At 49.5% G+C, this 17,244-nt stretch overlaps 1 pseudogene; it reads right to left on the reverse strand.

Moving 5' to 3' along the window:
- Positions 1-11,545: 11,545 nt before the first annotated feature.
- On the reverse strand, positions 11,546-16,846 carry LOC119923128 (annotated as a pseudogene).
- Positions 16,847-17,244: the final 398 nt, after the last annotated feature.

Below are 17,244 nucleotides of genomic sequence, written 5' to 3' on the forward strand. Positions count from 1 at the left end.
GCAAGGAACATGTCTCTCAACTGTGTTACATGGTACTCTCTCAAATGCTTAGTACAGTGTTCTGCATGCCGTAGGCACTTAGTACACCCTTATTTCTAGCTGTTTGACTCGATTTTGTGTATGTGAATCAGGCATGTTGGGTTCCTGGGGGGAGGAGGAAAAGAGTAAAAACATAGGTAGAGCTACAAAAAAAGAAACATAAGCAAAAACAATGAAGAGCAAAATGCATGTGTGCCAAGGATGACCATCTAATTTCCTGTGTTTTAATTGGAAGAATCTAAACTACGAAGGTTCCCCAAAACTTTTTTTTTATTTGTTGGAATCATAGTTTACAAAGCTGCACACTTGGTGTTTACCTGACTTGCTCTCATAACTTTCCTACACCAGAACCTGTCCTCATTTCAGAGCTAAATCCAGTAAGGACTATTTCCTAGGAAGCTAAAAGCTGCAACTTCCTGGAGAGCAGGCATCCTTTAACTCTGGTGTACTGTCCAACATGCTTGACATCAATGAATCAATTCATCAATGATATTTATTGAATTCTTACTATTTGTAGAGTACTATACTACTACTACTAATAATAATAATAATGGCATTTATTAAGCGCTTACTATGTGCAGAGCACTGTTCTAAGCGCTGGGGAATTTACAAGGTGATCAGGTTGTCCCCCGTGGGGCTCACACTGTTAATCCCCATTTTACAGATGAGGTAACTGAGGCCCAGAGAAGTTAAGTGACTTGCCCAAAGTCACACAGCTGACGAGTGGCGGAGCTGGGATATGAACCCATGACCTCCGACTCCAAAGCCCAGGCTCTTTCCACTGAGCCACGCTGCTTCTCTAAGCATTTGAGAGAGTACACTACGATAGAATTAGTAGACATGTTCCCTGCCCATTACAAGCTTACAGTCCAGAGTGGGAGGCAGACATTAACACACACACACAGACACGTGTTATTGATATTTGCATAAATTATAAAGTGCTCTGAATGAAATCGATGGTCGTTAAATGCTACTGACTAAAGAACTAGAAACTTTGAAAAGTCATTTTTCAATCAATGCCATGTATTGAGCACATACTATATGCAGAACACTGTACTATGTGGTTGGGAGATTGCAATACTGAATTCTCATTCTGAAAACTTCTTATTATCTATCTGTGGCATTTATTAAGCACTTACTGGGTGAAGATCAGTTATATTAAGCCCATGGGAGAGCGCAGCACAGCATAGTTTATAGACATGCTATGTTCCCATGTTTCATAATTTCTTCAATTATGCTTACTTATCTTCCTCACTTTCTTCATCCTGGTCACATGATCTACAGGACAGTCCTATGATGATAATCATTTTAGGGTTGAAGTTGAGACCCACAGACATTCCTAGTAAAATGTTTCTGCTGTCTCCATATATCTTGCTACTCTCATAAAGGGTCACACCACTAAAGTACATCCATCCCAACCCCCCTATAGTGTTTATAGCCTGGAAAATCTGGATCCTATTAGGTTTCCCCAAGTGCTTAGTACAGTGCTCTGCACATAGTAATAATAATACTAATAATAATGGCATTTATTAAGCGCTTACTATGTGCAAAGCACTGGTCTAAACGCTGAGAAGGTTACAAGGTGATCAGGTTGTCCCATGGGGGGCTCACAGTCTTAATCCCCATTTTACAGATGAGGTAACCGAGAAACAGAGAAGTTAAGTGACTTTCCCAAAGCCCCCCAGCTGACAATTGGTGGAGCCAGGATTTGAACCCGTGACCTCTGACTCCAAAGCCCGGGCTCTTTCCACTGAGCCACGCTGCTTCTCTAAAAAATGGGAGAGAGGAAAGGGAAGGGGGGAGGGGAGGGGGGGAGAGGGAAGGGGAGAAAGGAAGGAGAAAGGGGAGGGGTGTGTGTGTGTGTATGTGTCTGTGTGTCTGTGTGTGTCTGTGTTCGCAGATACAAGCTAATCAGGTTGGATGAGTCCCAGTCTCACATGGGGCTGATAGTCCTAATTCCCATTTTTGCGATGAGGTAAGTGAGGCATAGGGAAGTGAAGTGACTTTCCCAAGGTTGCACAGCCAGGTTTAGAACCCAGGTCCTCTGACTCCCAGGTCCGTGCTCCATCTGCCAAGCCACGCTGCTTCATGACACCCTTTCCCTTCCCAAGAAGTGCATGTATTCTGACGGAGATTAGACACAGCCATACTTAACTCTAGTGGAGGAGACTTCTGGGGACAAGTAGTGTGCAGGAGTTCCAGGTAGTGCTGGGGCTTCTAACCCTTTAGCTCCTTGAAGGTAGGGATTGTGTAGTAAGTGCTTCCCCTCTAGGAGCTTGGTATCTAACACGGGCTTTGCAGTCTATCCCTTACACACTTGCTTGCTGCCGCTGAAGCTTGTTGTTTCCGCTGCTCCTACTGCCCTGGAGCCTTCCACTCCCCCACTTACGTAGCCAGCCTGGTCTCGGCACTCCTTGGGGTCCAAAGCCCACTCCCCATTTAGCACAACTACAGAAGGTTGAAGGCCCAGGTTTGGGGAGTTTGAGGGATCCCCCACAATACCCGGAGGCTGGGTAGGATCCGCATCTGCACATTGGGCATCTCCCTTGGGTCAGGGCTCCTGGTAGGATGGGAGGTGGAGCTCAGTAACAGGATTGCAAAGCAGTGGTACCTAGTGGAAAGACAGTAGCCCTGAGGATCAGAGAACCTGGGTTCTAATCCTGGCCCTTCCAATTTCCTGCTGTGTGACCTTGGGCAAGTGACCTAACTTTTCCTTGCCTCTGTTTACTCAACTACAAAATGGGGATTCATATCTGTTCTCCCTCCTAACTACAGATGTGGGACCGGGATTGTATCTGGCCTGATTAATTTCTATCCACCCCAGTGCTCTGAACCGTGCTTGGCACGTAGAAAATGCTTAACAACTACCATAAAAAAGTCCTCCTCTGTGTGAGGACACAAGGGCTTAGCTGGCAAACAAGAGCTGAAGTGGCTGTCTGAAGGATGTTTAGGTAGGGAGATTAGAAATTGATCAGGAAAGTCCTCCTGGTTAAAGACTGTACCAAATATTTTTCATCTATCCTGTCTTAGTACATGAATGACATTGTTATTACTGTTGTTATTATTATGAATATAATTAATAATAATATTTTATTTGAGGCTATCAAGCAGAGCAGCATGAAAGCAGCACTAAGCCAAAGAGAGAGTCCAGTGGCTTCAAGAATTAAATCAAACTTTAAGCATTTACTTATATTCACACTAGACTTTAAGCTCCCTGAAGGCAGGGATCGTGTTTACCAACACTATTGTATTATACTCTCCCAGGTACCTAGTTGCCTTCTCAGGATCACACCTGGAGAGTTGCCAGTACTTTACCAGTCTCTACCGCGGGAGGGAGAGTCAAGCAGAGGCATACCCATTCCATTCCTAGCTCAGGCAGTGGCAAGCAAGTGGAAGGCAATCTGCTACAAGTCAAAACTCCCCTTTGCTGGGCAGCGGTGGCGCAGGAGTAAATCAAGGGTGGAGACCCAATTTTATTGCGTGGAAGGAGGCACTGGTAAACCACTTCCATATTTTCACCAAGAAAGCTCTACAGGTATGCTACCAGAACGACTGTAGAGGGAGGTGGGGCATTCTGGGAGAGATATGCCCATGGTGTCGCTATGGGTAGGAAACGACTCAACAACATAAGACAAGACAAGTTCCTATTCTCCTTTCAGTATGTGCTCAGTAAATATCAATGACTGTTTAAATTTGACAAGATGTGTCTTTTAAACATGGGTTACTCTGCTCATCCCTTTCTGCCTAGCTAAAATAATCCTGACTTTGTTGTTCTTGTAATCGGTGTTTTCCTCTACTGGGAAATTTCCTGGAAGAGGTAGTCACAAACAGCTCGAAAGCACTGGGATATTTTTACCCACCAAACAACATATACACCTACAGGCATTATATAGATATATGTAGATGTAGTTGTAGATGTGCATTAAGGACACATATTGAGAAGTAGCATGGCCTAGCGGATTGAGCCAGGACCTGGGAATCTAAAGGACCTGGGTTCCAATTCTGTCTCCTCCACTTGATTGCTTTGTGACCTTGGGCAATTCACTTCATTTCTCTGGGCCTCAGTCACATCATCTGTAAAATGAAGATTAAAATGGGGAGCCCCATGTTGGACCTGGACTGTGCCCAACCTGATTCACTTGTTTCTACCTCAGTGCTTAGAACCGTCTTTGACACATAGTAAGTGCCTAGGAAAAACCATCATCATCATCATTATTATTATTACTATATTTGGTAAACTATGTTCTACCTATGAAATAGCACACCTTCCAGGACAACGTAGTCCTAGGGTAAGAATTCATCCATATCTTCTTTTTCCTTCATCAGTATCACTGGGATTTCTACCAAATCAACTTCAAGGTCACGAAGAGCCACTAGAAAGAGTCAAGATATAACAAAGAAATGGATTAGGAAAAGAAAAGATATTCTCTGTTCTGCTTCATTAACCCCTTTCCCTAGGAACCAATTAGATAGCATCACTAATTAATGTTACATTGAATGGATATGGTTCATCTAACACTGTTGATAAGCTGCAAGATTAAATCAAACTTTAAATTTAATCAGATAATTTATTATAGCAACCACCCTTTTAGAAATTTGGGGTAAGCGTTTTGGGTTCACATGGTACGTCTCAGAATGCTGATCTAACAAGAATTGCCTCACTTTTAAGTTTAACTTGGAGTTTATAGCCCCCTTAAGTTTCACAAAGATTGAACAATGATCACTCACAATATTGAGGAGAAAATATGCTTATAAAAATCTACTCAGTACGTGATCTAAGGACATCCAATTTCATGTATTTCATTTGTAAATTGTTCACTGTTGATTTGACTCACTTTATAATGAAAGCCCCAAATTTGATAGAAAATTAATTCTTCTCTCTCTCTCTCTCTCTCTCTCTCTCTCTCTCTCTTTTTCTCTCTCCACCCCCTCCCTGGCCGATGCGTGCATGCTCCGCTCCTCGCTCTCTTCCTGGCCGTTGCGCGCATGCTCCGTTCCTCGCTCTCTCCCTGGGCGATTCGCGCATGCTCCACTTCTCGCCTTCACTCTCTCTCTCTCTCTATCTCTCTCTCTATCTCTCTCTCACTCTCCCTCTCTCTCTCCCTCTCTCTCTCCCTCCCTCCCTCCCTCTCCCTGGCTGTTGCGCGCATGCTCCGCTCCTCGCCTTCTCCCTGGACGATGGGCGCATGCTCCGCTTCTCGTCTTCGCTCTCTCTCTCTCTCTCTCTCTCTCTCTCTCTCTCTCTCTCTCTCTGTCTCTCTCTCTCTCTCTCTCTCTCTCTCTTCCCCTCTCCCTGGCCGATGCACGCATGCTCCGCTCCTCGCCCCCTCCCTGGCCGTTGCGCGCATGCTCCGCTCCTCGCCCTCTCCCTGGGCAATGCGCACATGCTCTGCTTCTCGCCCTCGCGCCCTTTCCTCGCTCTCTCCCTGGCCGATTCGCGCACGCTCCGCTCCTCGCCTCCGTTGCGCGCCTGCTCCACTCCTCGCCCTCTCCCTCTCCGTTGCGCGCATGCTCCGCTCCCCGGATCTCGTCATGTGCAGCTTCCCGCGCTCAGGGAGAGGCGTGAGAGGCCCGGTCGGGGCCGCGCGTGCGAGTAGGAAGCTGTGCAGCAGCGTTTATCGTTATTATTATTAAACAATAATAATAATAATAACAGTTCTTAAACCCTAACTTTGTTCCGAGCGCAGTTCTAAGCGCTGGGGTAGACACAAATTTATCAGGCTGGACACACAGCAGGCAAGTGGTTTAGGTGGGATTTGAACCCAGGTCCTTCAGATTCCCAGGCCCATATTTTATTCACTATGTCACGCTGCTTCTCTAACATCCTGTAGGTTTTCATTCAACCGTATTTATTGAGCACTTACTTTGTGCAGAGCATTCATTCGTTCATTCAATCATATTTATTGAGTGCTTATTGTGTACAGAACACTGTTCTAAGCACGTGGGAAGTACAAGGTGGCAACACATAGAGACGGTCCCCACCCAACAGCGGGCCCGCAGTCTAGAAGGGGGAGACAGACCACAGAGCAAAACATATTAACAAAATAAAATAAATAGAATATATTTGTACAAATAAAATAAAGAAATAGAGTAATAAATACGTACAAACATATATACATATATACAGCTGGTGGGGGGAGGGGAAGGAGGTAAGGCGGGGGGCATGGGGACAGGGAAGGGGTAAGAAGGAGGGTGCTCAGTCTGGGAAGGCCTCCTGGAGGAGGTGAGCTCTCAGTAGGGCCTTGAAGGGAGGAAGAGCACTGTACAAAACATTTGGGAGAATACAATATTCATTCAATTGTATTTATTAAGCGCTTACTGTGTGTAGAGCACTGTATTAAGCGCTTGGGAAATACAAGTCGGCGACATATAGAGACGGTCCTTACCCAACAACGGGCTCAGTCTAGAAGGGGGAGATAGACCACAAAACATGTAGACAGGTGTAACAGTAAACACAAAATGAATAATGAACAGAACACATACGGGCTAATTGCACTCTACGATATGGGTGTGTTACAGGCCTTCTGAGAAGTACTGAGACTCCCTCTTTCAGACAATTTCTTTTAAACTGGGCTGTTTGAGGAAAGCTATCGCTCGATAACCAACGTCTTTCCTAAAAGTGTCCCCCTCAAACTTGATCTCTGCAAGTCCTTTACTGGCCCTCCGAAGAGCAGACACCAGGTCTTTCCGGGTGGCAGTCATCATCAGGACTCTGCCTCTGTTAGTGACCACTCTCCTTTCTTTCAGGGTGTTGCTTGCATGGAACACCCCCAGCTCTGAAGGTCTTGCCTCTGCTAACCCTCTAATCTCCAGGAAGAGGCTGGCACAGGATGGGAAAGAGAGGGCCTACCTGGGTGGCACAAAACTCTGCCCCCCTTCCCACTCAGTGTTCCCTAGGCATCCCTAGGCTCGGGGTACCGCTGCAAGCGTCCACCCTCTTCAGCTCTAGTCGGCACATTTTTGCGTGTGTATGTGTAGTATTTGGTTTTTGCTTACTATATGTCAGGCACTGTATTCATTCATTCATTCATTCACTCGTATTTGTTGAGTGTGTACTGTGTGCAGACCACTCTACTAAGTGCTTGGGAAGTACAAACCGGCAACATATAGAGACGGCCCCTACCCAACAACGGGCTCACAGTCTAGAAGGGGGAGACAAACAACAAAACAAAACAAGTAGACAGGTGTCAGTGCCATCAGAATAAATAGAATTATAGCTATAGACACATCATTAATTAAATGAATAGAGTAATATATATTTACAAATATACACAAGTGCTGCGGGGAGGGGAAAGAGACAGGGCAGAGGGAGGGCGGGGAGGAGGAGGAGGAGAAGAAGAAGAAGGGGGCTCAGTCTGGGAAGGCCTCCTGGAGAAGGTGATATCTTAGTAGGGCTTTGAAGGGAGGAAGAGAGCTAGTTTTGGTGGGTGTGTGGAGGGAGGGCATTCCGGGACAGAGGTAGGAAGTGGGCCAGAGGTCGACGGTGGGACAACCGAGAATGAGGTACAGTGAGGAGGTGAGCTGCAGAGGAGTGGAGTGTGCGGGCTGGGCTGCAGAAGGAGAGAAGGAAGGTGAGGTAGGAGGGGGAGAGGTGATGCAGAGCTTGAAGCCGAGGGTGAGGAGTTTTTGCTTCATTCGATTGTTGATAGGCAACCACTGGAGATTTTTGAGCAGAGGAGTGACATGTCCATAGTGTTTCTGTAGAAGCACTGGGATAGATACAAACTAATCAGGCTGGACACAGTCCCTGTCCCACACGAGGCTTATAATCTAATCCCCATTTTACAGATGAGATCATTGGGGCAAAGAGAAGTTAGGTGAGTTACTCAAGGTTACACAACTGACAAATTGCAGAGCTGGGATTAGAACCCAGGTCCTTATGCCTCTCAGGCCCGTGCTGTATCCAATAGGCCACTATTCTTCTTTTGTCCCATCCCAGCTCCTCAGTTTGGAGCACTGCGGTAGGAGACCATGTGGTGGTGGAAGGGGCAGTAATATGGAACATCCACAGAGAAGAATTTGGAACAAATCGGGGTTTCTGTGATGTTCCTGGGCAGCCTTCCAACTGTCTTCAATAATGACCCCTCCTGCCCCTTCTTCGACTCTCCCATCTTTCCGAGGAGCATCTCTGGAGGAGATCTCCTGCCTTCTCTCATAATCCAGCCCCTTCACCTGCACTATCAAATCCATTCCATAGCATCTTAAAAAAACACTTGCCCCCTCCATTTCTTCCCTCCCTAACAGCCATCTTCAGTGGTTTGGCCTCCAATGGCTTCTTCTGCACTGCTTTCAAACATGTGCATGTCTCTCCTACTCTAAAAACACCCTCCCTTGACCACCCAGCTCCCCCCAGGTATCATCCCCTCTCCCTCCTACCGTTCCTCTCCAAACTCCTTTATGGAGTTGTCTACACCTGCTGTCTCAAATTCCTTTCCTCCAGTTCTCTCCTTGACCCCCTCCATTGTGGCTTCCGTCTCCTTCACCCCCACAGAAACTGCCTTCTCAAAAGTCACCAATGATTCAAGCACTTAGTACAGTGCTCTGTACATCCGATTTAATGAATGAATCTCTGTCTTGCCAAATCCATCCTAATCCTCCTTGACCTCTCGGTTGCCCTCGGTACTGTTGACCACCCCGTTCTCCTGAAAACATTATCCAACCTCCGCTTCACTCACACTGTTGTCTCTTGTTACTCCTCTGATCTCACCGGCCGCTTATTCTCAGTCTCTTTTGCGTGGTCCTCCTCTACCTTCCACCCGCTAACTGAAAGTGTCCCTCACAGTTCCAGTTCTTGGTCCCCTTCTATTCTCCATCTACACCCAAACCCTTAGAGAACTCATTCACTCTCATAGATTCAACTACCACCTCTGCGTGTTTGATATCCAAATCTACATCTCCATCCCTAATCTCTCTCCCTTTCTGTAGTCACACATTTCCTCCTGAGTTCAAGATATCCCTACCTGGATGTCCTCCCAACACCTCAAGCTCAGCGTGCCCAAAACAGAACTCCTATCTTCCCGTCCAAACCCTGTCGACCTACTCACTTTTCCATCACCTTAGACGACCCCACCATCCTTCCTGTCTCACAAGCCCGTAAATTCGGCGTTATCCTTGACTCCTCTCTCTCATCCATCCTATCACTAAATCCTGGTGGTTCGGCCTTCACCACATAGCTAAAATATGGCCTTTCCTCTCCATCCAAACTGCTACTTCGTTAAACTAATCACTAATGCTCTCCCGCCTGGATTACTTTATCAGACTCCTTGTTGACATCCCAGCCTCCTGCCTCTCCCCACAGAAGCCCATACTTCACTCTGTTGCCAGGATCATTTTTCTACAAAAATATTCAGCCCACATTTTTCCACTCCTCAAGAAACTCCAGGAATTGCTCATCCACCTCTGTGTCAAACAACAGCTCCTCACCATTGGCTTTAAAGCACTCAATCACCTTGCCCACTCCTACCTCATCTTGTCACTCTCCTACTACAAATCAGCCCGCATAAATCACTCCTCTAATGCCACACTTCTTACTGTACCTCAATCTCATTCATCTTGCTGCCGACCTCTTTCCCATGTCCTGCCTCTGGCCTGAAATGCCTTCCTGCCTCATATCCCATAGGCAATTACCCTACCCCCTCCACCACCATTCCTCAAAGCCTTATTGAAGGCACATTTCCTCCAAGAGGCCTTCCCTAACTAAGCTCTCCTTTCCTCTTCTTCCATTACGGTCTGTGTTGTCCTGTCTTGCTCCCTTTACTCATCCTCCCTTCTAGCCCCACAGAACGTATGGACTCATCTGTCATTTCTTTTTTAATTCATATTGATGTCTGTCTCCCCGTTTAGGCTATATGCTCGCTGTGGGCAGGGAATGTGTTTGTGTATTGTTGCACTGTACTCTCCTGAGCGTTTATCTATCGCCGAGGAGCCCACGTGCTGGTGGTGCAAAGGGGGTCTGCCCCTGATTTTCAACCACCTCTGGGCCCTCACTCACTGTTCACCTCCTCCAGGAGGCTTTCCCAGAATTAGCCCCCTTTTTCCTCTCCCCCGGCCCATCCCCACCCCACCTCCTTCTCCTCCCCGCAGCACCTGTATATATACATATATTTGTACAGATTTATCATTCTATTTACTTTACTTGTACATATTTACTATTCTATTTATTTTGTCAATTATGTGCATCTAGCTTTACTTCTATTTATTGTGATGACTTGACACCTGATCACATGTTGTTTTCTTGTCTGTCTCCCCCTTGTAGACTGTGAGCCCGTTGTTGGGTAGGGGCCGTCTCTATATGTTGCCAACTTGTACTTCCCAAGCGCTTAATACAGTGCTCTGCACACAGTAAGCGCTCAATAAATACAATTGAATGAATGAATGAATGCTCGGCTCAAGCCCATCCGGGATGCTTTGGGGTTATGAACACATGCACACACATACCAAGCGTTTGGTACAGAGCTCTAAACACAGTAAGTGCTCAATAAATACGATTGAATGAAATAAATGTCAAAGCTAAAGATGAGAATACAGACGGGGGGAATTGTTCAGAGTGGAAAGGAAAAGGATTTTTTGGTTGCAGGCGTTATAAGTGTTTCAAAGCGTATTGAGAATTTACAGGTTGGGGGGTGTCACCCGTCGTCCGGGGATTGGTTCGTTCAGTAATCAGCGAAGCGATAGAGAGAGAGACAGAGAGAGAGAGGCTGGGAATGGAAGGCCTGAGTTTTAGATAAAATTTATTCCACGAGGTGAATTGAATTATTTAGTTGTTTAGGCGCAATGGATTGAGCTTCCCTACTGGGATGAATGTAATTAAATTAGCAATACTCGAGCTTCCCTAACGGGAGGAACATAATCATACGATAATCGCGCGTGGGTGAGGCGTCTAGCTCTCACCCATATGCACTTCCCACTCGGGATGAATCCGCTTACTTTCCCACACGGGACGAATCCATTCCATTACCTGCACACGTGGCGGGCGGCTAGCTCTCACCATGTGCTCTCCCTACATGGGAGGAGTCCACTTATGTTGCCCATCCGCAGCGGGGCATCTAGGTCTCACCTACAAGACACTCACCTGTCCCACGGCCCTTTCCCTCAGTGTGTTGGTTCTGGTTGCAGAGTGGGTATCTGGCCTTCTGAGCAGAGGGCCGCTGCTGCTGCTGCTACAGCGACTGCTCCTCCTGCTGCTGCGTGTTTTAGTGTTCTGCCCCCAAAGGTGAGAGACCACAGGTATTTACATCACCTGTGGCTTGGGCCATTCCCGTTTCCGTCCTCTGCTTGCTCAATCTCCACCCCTTTCATCCTCCATACCTACTTTGGTCGGCACGGAGGTGAGGGACACCTATCTTTCCGCCCTGCTCCCCTCTGACCAGAGAAGTTGCATCAGAGGTGGCATTTTGACCTCGGGATGGCCGATGCTCAGAGTCACCTTGGCACAGAGGGCCAGTTCCCATTGGGACCCTCTCCCGCTGTCCTTCCCCTTCCCTCCCCGTCCTTCTTCCAGGAAGCTTCATGAGTTCTGAGAAAAGGTTGCAAAAAGACAAAAAATGAGGCAAATATTAACATTAAGAAACATTTTATTCGATGGTGTAGTTTATACATTTACCTAGGGAAATAAGCGATGGTTTCAATTTAGAATAGAACTTGGAAGCCAACGGTGATTTAGAGCAATTTACTCTACAAAACTTTTATTCAGGTCAAAACCTTCACGATGCAATTTCAATCAGGTGAAATCCTTCAAGAAGGTATGTCAAAGTCTGCCCTTTTCAATGGCTTATGTTTGACGTTTTCAGAATTGGAATTCCCAGATTGCCCGATGGAGCGAGCAAGGGTAAGAAGCTCTGGGGTAGAGGGAAAGAGAGACCTTTCGTGAACTATGCGAAGACGGAACCCAGGTAGAACAAGGGCTGGGGCGGTGAGGGGAGGGGGACGAGGTTTCCTCCGAAACTGAAGTGTGTATAAGTGACCCTCGAACTGAACTCCGAGAAAGAGGGAATCATGGTTTAGGCCTCCGCAGTCAGGGCTTTGCCAGCTCCTCTTTCCGTTTCATGCTGCCTCAGGTCCATCTCTGCCCTCGTCAGGCCAGAAAGGGCAAAGCATTGCGGGAGGGGTGAGAGCCGGAGCTTGCAGAGAGAACAGGACTCTTGTCCCCATTTCACAGGTGGGGAAAGAGAAACAGAGAAAGAAAGGGACCTGCCCAAGATCACACAACAGGAATGAGGTCTACGTGGGACTGGAACCTGGCTCTTCTGACTCCCAGTATCGTGCTTTTTCCACCAAGTCATGCTGATACCTGAATATCCCACCCCTCGGACAGAGTTGCTAATTGCATGCTCTTGGAGACATGGGGGCATGCGTTCCAGACGCGAGTCAATGGTACTGTGTTTTCAAGAACCGGAGGTGGTGGGATTTCTGAATCCCTTTGGACTTGTGTCGGGGCGCGGAGCTGGAGACGCAGAAGGAATTGCTCTTCCCAATCCGTTTTAAGGGGAGCACGTGCAGTGGGCTATGGAAGACTTCATCCTAAGAACAGACCGGGGACAAACACAAACTTTAGGCTTAGCGATCACGAAAGTAATAACACCCTCCATCCCCATGGGATCACGAGATCTCATAACAACCCTCCAACACCCCCATCTCCCTTCCTGACCCCTAAGACCTCAGTCCATGGAATGTTGCGACCAGCCTCTATACCATGTTTTCCCTTTCAGTCTCTCGAGTTTGCGGGTCACAAAGACATCTCTCTTCTTTTACCTCAGCATGAAGTTCATGTCCCCCTCCCTCCCTCAGGCTCCAATAGCCTCTTGCCGCTCCAGACACACTCCCTCCTCTTTCTCTGTGATTCGGGTTCGGCTGCTGCAAGGGACAGACTTTCTGCCATAATAACTCACCTGCGCAGACTTTGTCGCCTTCTTCTGGACCTTAGCCATTTCCTGGTGTTTCTTTCTGGTGCTCTGGAACCAGGCTGTAACCTGGATGGGGAAGTAAATAGAAAATCGGTTCAGTTCAGGTCAAATAAGTATGTGTGTGTGTGTGTGTGTGTGTGTGTGTGTGTGTGTGTGTGTGTGTGTATGAGTGTGTTTGTGAAGGAAGACAGTGAAGTTTGGAGACAGAGCGGGAGCAAACCTAACTGATTCTCGGAAGAGGCAACATTTGGCATCATCTTGTAAAACGAAGACGCGATTCAGACTCCTGGGCGCTGATGAACAACCACCTCTCCAGGCAAAGACTTCCCTTCCAGACAGTTCAGTAGAGGCTCTTTCAATCAATCAATCAATCAATCAATCGTATTTATTGAGCACTTACTATGTGCGGAGCACTGTACTAAGCGCTTGGGAAGTACAAGTTGGCAACACACAGAGACAGTCCCTACCCAACAATGGGCTCACAGTCTAGAAAGGGGAGACAGAGAACAAAACCAAACATACCAGCAAAATAAAATAAATAGAACAGATATGTACAAGTAAAATAAATGAATAGAGTAATAAATATGTACAAACATATATACATATATACAGGTGCTGTGGGGAAGGGAAGGAGGTAAGATGGGGGGATGGAGAGGGGGGCGAGGGGGAAAGGAAGGAATGAGCTCAGTCTGGGAAGGCCTCCTGGAGGAGGTGAGCTCTCAGTAGAGCCTTGAAGGGAGGAAGAGAGCTAGCTTGGCGGATGGGCAGATGGAGGGCATTCCAGGCCCGGTGGATGACGTGGGCCGGGGTCGATGGCGGGACACGCGAGAACGAGGTACGGTGAGGAGATTAGCGGCAGAGGAGCGGAGGGTGCGGGGAGGGCTGTAGAGGAGAGAAGGGAGGTGAGGTAGGAGGGGGCGAGGTGATGGAGAGCCTTGAAGCCCAGGGTGAGGAGTTTCTGCCTGATGCACAGATTGGTAGCCACTGGAGTTTTTTGAGGAGGGGAGTAACACGCCCAGAGCGTTTCTGGACAAAGACAATCCGGGCAGCAGCATGAAGTGGAGAGAGACACGAGGATGGGAGATCGGAGAGAAGGCTGATGCAGTAGTCCAGACGGGATAGGATGAGAGTTTGAACGAGCAGGGTAGCAGTATGGATGGAGAGGAAAGGGCGGATCTTGGCAATGTTGCGGAGCTGAGACCGGCAGGCTTTGGTGACGGCTTGGATGTGAGGGGTGAACGAGAGAGCGGAGTCGAGTATGACACCAAGGTTGCGGGCTTGTGAGACGGGAAGGATGGTAGTGCCGTCAACAGAGATGGGAAAGTTAGGGAGAGGGCAGGGTTTGGGAGGGAAGACAAGGAGTTCAGTCTTGGACATGTTGAGTTTTTTTAGACTGTGAGCCCACTGTTGGGTAGGAACTGTCTCTATATGTTGCCAATTGATACTTCCCAAGCGCTTAGTACAGTGCTTTGCACACAGTAAGCGCTCAATAAATACGATTGATGATGATGAGGTGGCGGGCAGACATCGAGATGGAGATGTCCTGAAGGCAGGAGGAGATGTGAGCCTGGAGAGAGGGGGAGAGAGCAGGGGCAGAGATGTAGATCTGGGTGTCATCAGCGTAGAGATGATAGTTGAAGCCGTGGACACTACCTTGTGTGGTCAGATGAAGCAGCGTGGCTCAATGCACGGGCTTTGGAGCCAGAGGTCATGGGTTCAAATCCCGACTCTGCCACTTGTCGGCTGTGTGACTTTGGGCAGGTCACTTCACTTCTCTCGGCCTCAGTTCCCTCATCTGTAAAATGGGGATTAAGACCCATTAAGAAGCTCCCCCGTGAAACAACCTGATCACCTTGTAACCTCCCCAGCGCTTAGAAGAGTGCTCTGCACATAGCAAGTGCTTAATAAACGCCATTATTATTATTATTATAAAATGGATGATATGGCACGTGGAGCAGGGGAGAGGAGGCAGATGGGAGAGCGAAAGAAAAGCATCTTGAAAGATAGATGGGTATGGGATATGGGCAGAAGGGCCAAGGAACCACAATTCTGTGTAGACGATGGATTCTTGGTACCACACCAGTTCCTGCTTCCTCCAGTGGTCAACAGTGCACTCCTCTAGACCACTACCTGAGGGAACGCAAGCCCACAGATAAGCAGGCTTCTTACCCGTGGAAAGGAGATCGCCAAATCTCCTGCCAGTCTTACTGCTTCAGCGGTCCTGACCTGATGCTTCATTTTAAATGTCGTCCACAATGCTTCCATGATGGATTTACTCACAGGACGATTCCGGGAGGTTTTGTGGACCACTACCTTTTCCCTCTTCCTCTTGGCTGCGTTCCTTTCCTTTTCCGTTGCTCCCCGTGGTTTCGGGGGCAACTCTCGGGTTGTTACCCTCTCCGGATCTTTGGATGTCTCCGGACGCGGCCCGCGCGTTCATACCAGGAAGAGTCAGCCAGAGGTTCAAAGCTTGGTTGCCGTTTATTTGCTATCAGCGGTTACATGGTTGAAAGAGAGAGAGAGAGCGAGAGAGTGAGAGAGAGCGAGAGAGAGAGAGCGAGATAGAGAGAGGGAGAGAGCGCGCGCACGCGTGCCCCCCCTTTGTCTTCTTCGTCTCTTATACCCCCCGTTGCCCGGGGGCAGGGTTTTCTCGGGGGATGGCGTATAGAGGCTTTGACCGCCCTCCAGCCACTAGCCTAACAACAGCTCTGTCCAGTCACGAAGGGTTTGCTCTGGCTCTCCCCCAGCCACCCGTTGCCAACCATGGCTGGCTGCGGATATGGCCTTGAGGTTGCCTCCGAGCCTTGCACGTGCAAGCTTGTTTTTCTTGCCCTGGTCTCTTTATCTCCTGTTGTTGAGTCTGTTTGGCCTTGAGCCGTTGGGTACGGTTTGTGTGCACATACTGCCTGTCTCATCGCCTTCCCCCGCTCCCTACGCTTTTCTTCCAGACCAGCTAGCTCACCATAGATCTGCAGGTATATTTCTGGCCGAGGGTGGGAAATAATCCCAGGTCCACCGGCCGCGGGACCCCTCGGACTCTCAGGCCGGGTCCGTGGAGCTCCGCCTCGGCCACGGGCGGCCAATCTGACCCCTTCGCGGTACCACTTCCACCAAGTTACCCCGCCGGCCGGTCCCCCCGGGGAATGTCACGGCCGGACCCCGCCGGCCCCCCACCCCACGTCCGTACCCCGTCACCCCGTCTGCCACTCCCCCACCTCCACCTCCACCTGCTGGCCGTCTGCCTGCTGTCTCTCGCCGGCCGCTCTCCGACCCCCCTCTTTTAGTTTGGGGGTGGGGTGGGGGTGGGGGTTCCCCGTCTGTAAAGGGGGCCGGTTTTGTGGTGCCCCCGGCCCCGGGGTTCTTTCCACCACCCCGAAGAGGTTGGGAGGGGTCCCCCTCGATTTCGGGGGCCCCCTGCCGGTTTTGGGGTGACCCCCAGGTTTTGGGTACCCCCGTCCCAGGGGGGTATTCCACCGCCCCGAAGAGGTTGGGAGGGGTCCCCCTCGATTTCGGGGGCCCCCTGCCGGTTTTGGGGTGCCCTCCGGGTTTGAGGTACCCACGACCCGGGGGGTTTTCCACCACCCTGAGGAGGTTGGGAGGAGTCCCCCTCGATTTCGGGGGGCCCAGATGCCGGTTTTCGGTTACCCCCAGGTTTTGGGATACCCCCGCCCTCGGGGGCTATTCCACCACACCGAAGAAGTTGGGAGAGGTCCCCCTCGATTTCGGTGTGCCCCCCGCCGGTTTTGGGGTACCCCAAAGGTTTTGGGGTACACCCGCCCCGGGGGGTAATCCACCACCCCTAAGAGGTTGGGAGGGGTCCCCCTCGATTTCGGGGGCCTCCACGCCGATTTGGGGGTGCTCACTTTGTTTTCGGGGTGCTCCCGCCACCGGGGGTATTCCACCATGCCACCGAGGTTAGGAGGGGTCCCCGTCGATTTCGGGGGGCATCTCCCGGCTTAGGTACTCCTCTGCCCCCCGACCCTCAGGTTCCTGGCCCTGGCACCAGGCCCTGGTCCCTCTGTGCCTCCCGGACCTTGTCTCCTTCTACCTCCATGCCATTGTGTCTCTCTCTGTCCTGGCCCAGAGTCCCCTCTATCTCCCAGGTCTGGACCCCCTGTCTCCAGACTCAGGTACCCCTCTGCCTCCAGGCCCTGGTCCTCCTGTCTCCAGGCCCTGGTCCTCCTGTCTCCTGGCCCGGGTACCCCTCTGCCTCCAGTCCCTGGTCCTCCTGTTTCTTGGCCCAGGTACCCCTCTGCCTCCAGGCCCTGATCCCCTTCTTCCTCCCTGCCCTGGTCCCCCCGGC

Source organism: Tachyglossus aculeatus, unplaced genomic scaffold (assembly GCF_015852505.1).
Source record: "Tachyglossus aculeatus isolate mTacAcu1 unplaced genomic scaffold, mTacAcu1.pri scaffold_146_arrow_ctg1, whole genome shotgun sequence".
Classification (NCBI taxonomy): Eukaryota; Metazoa; Chordata; class Mammalia; order Monotremata; family Tachyglossidae; genus Tachyglossus; species Tachyglossus aculeatus.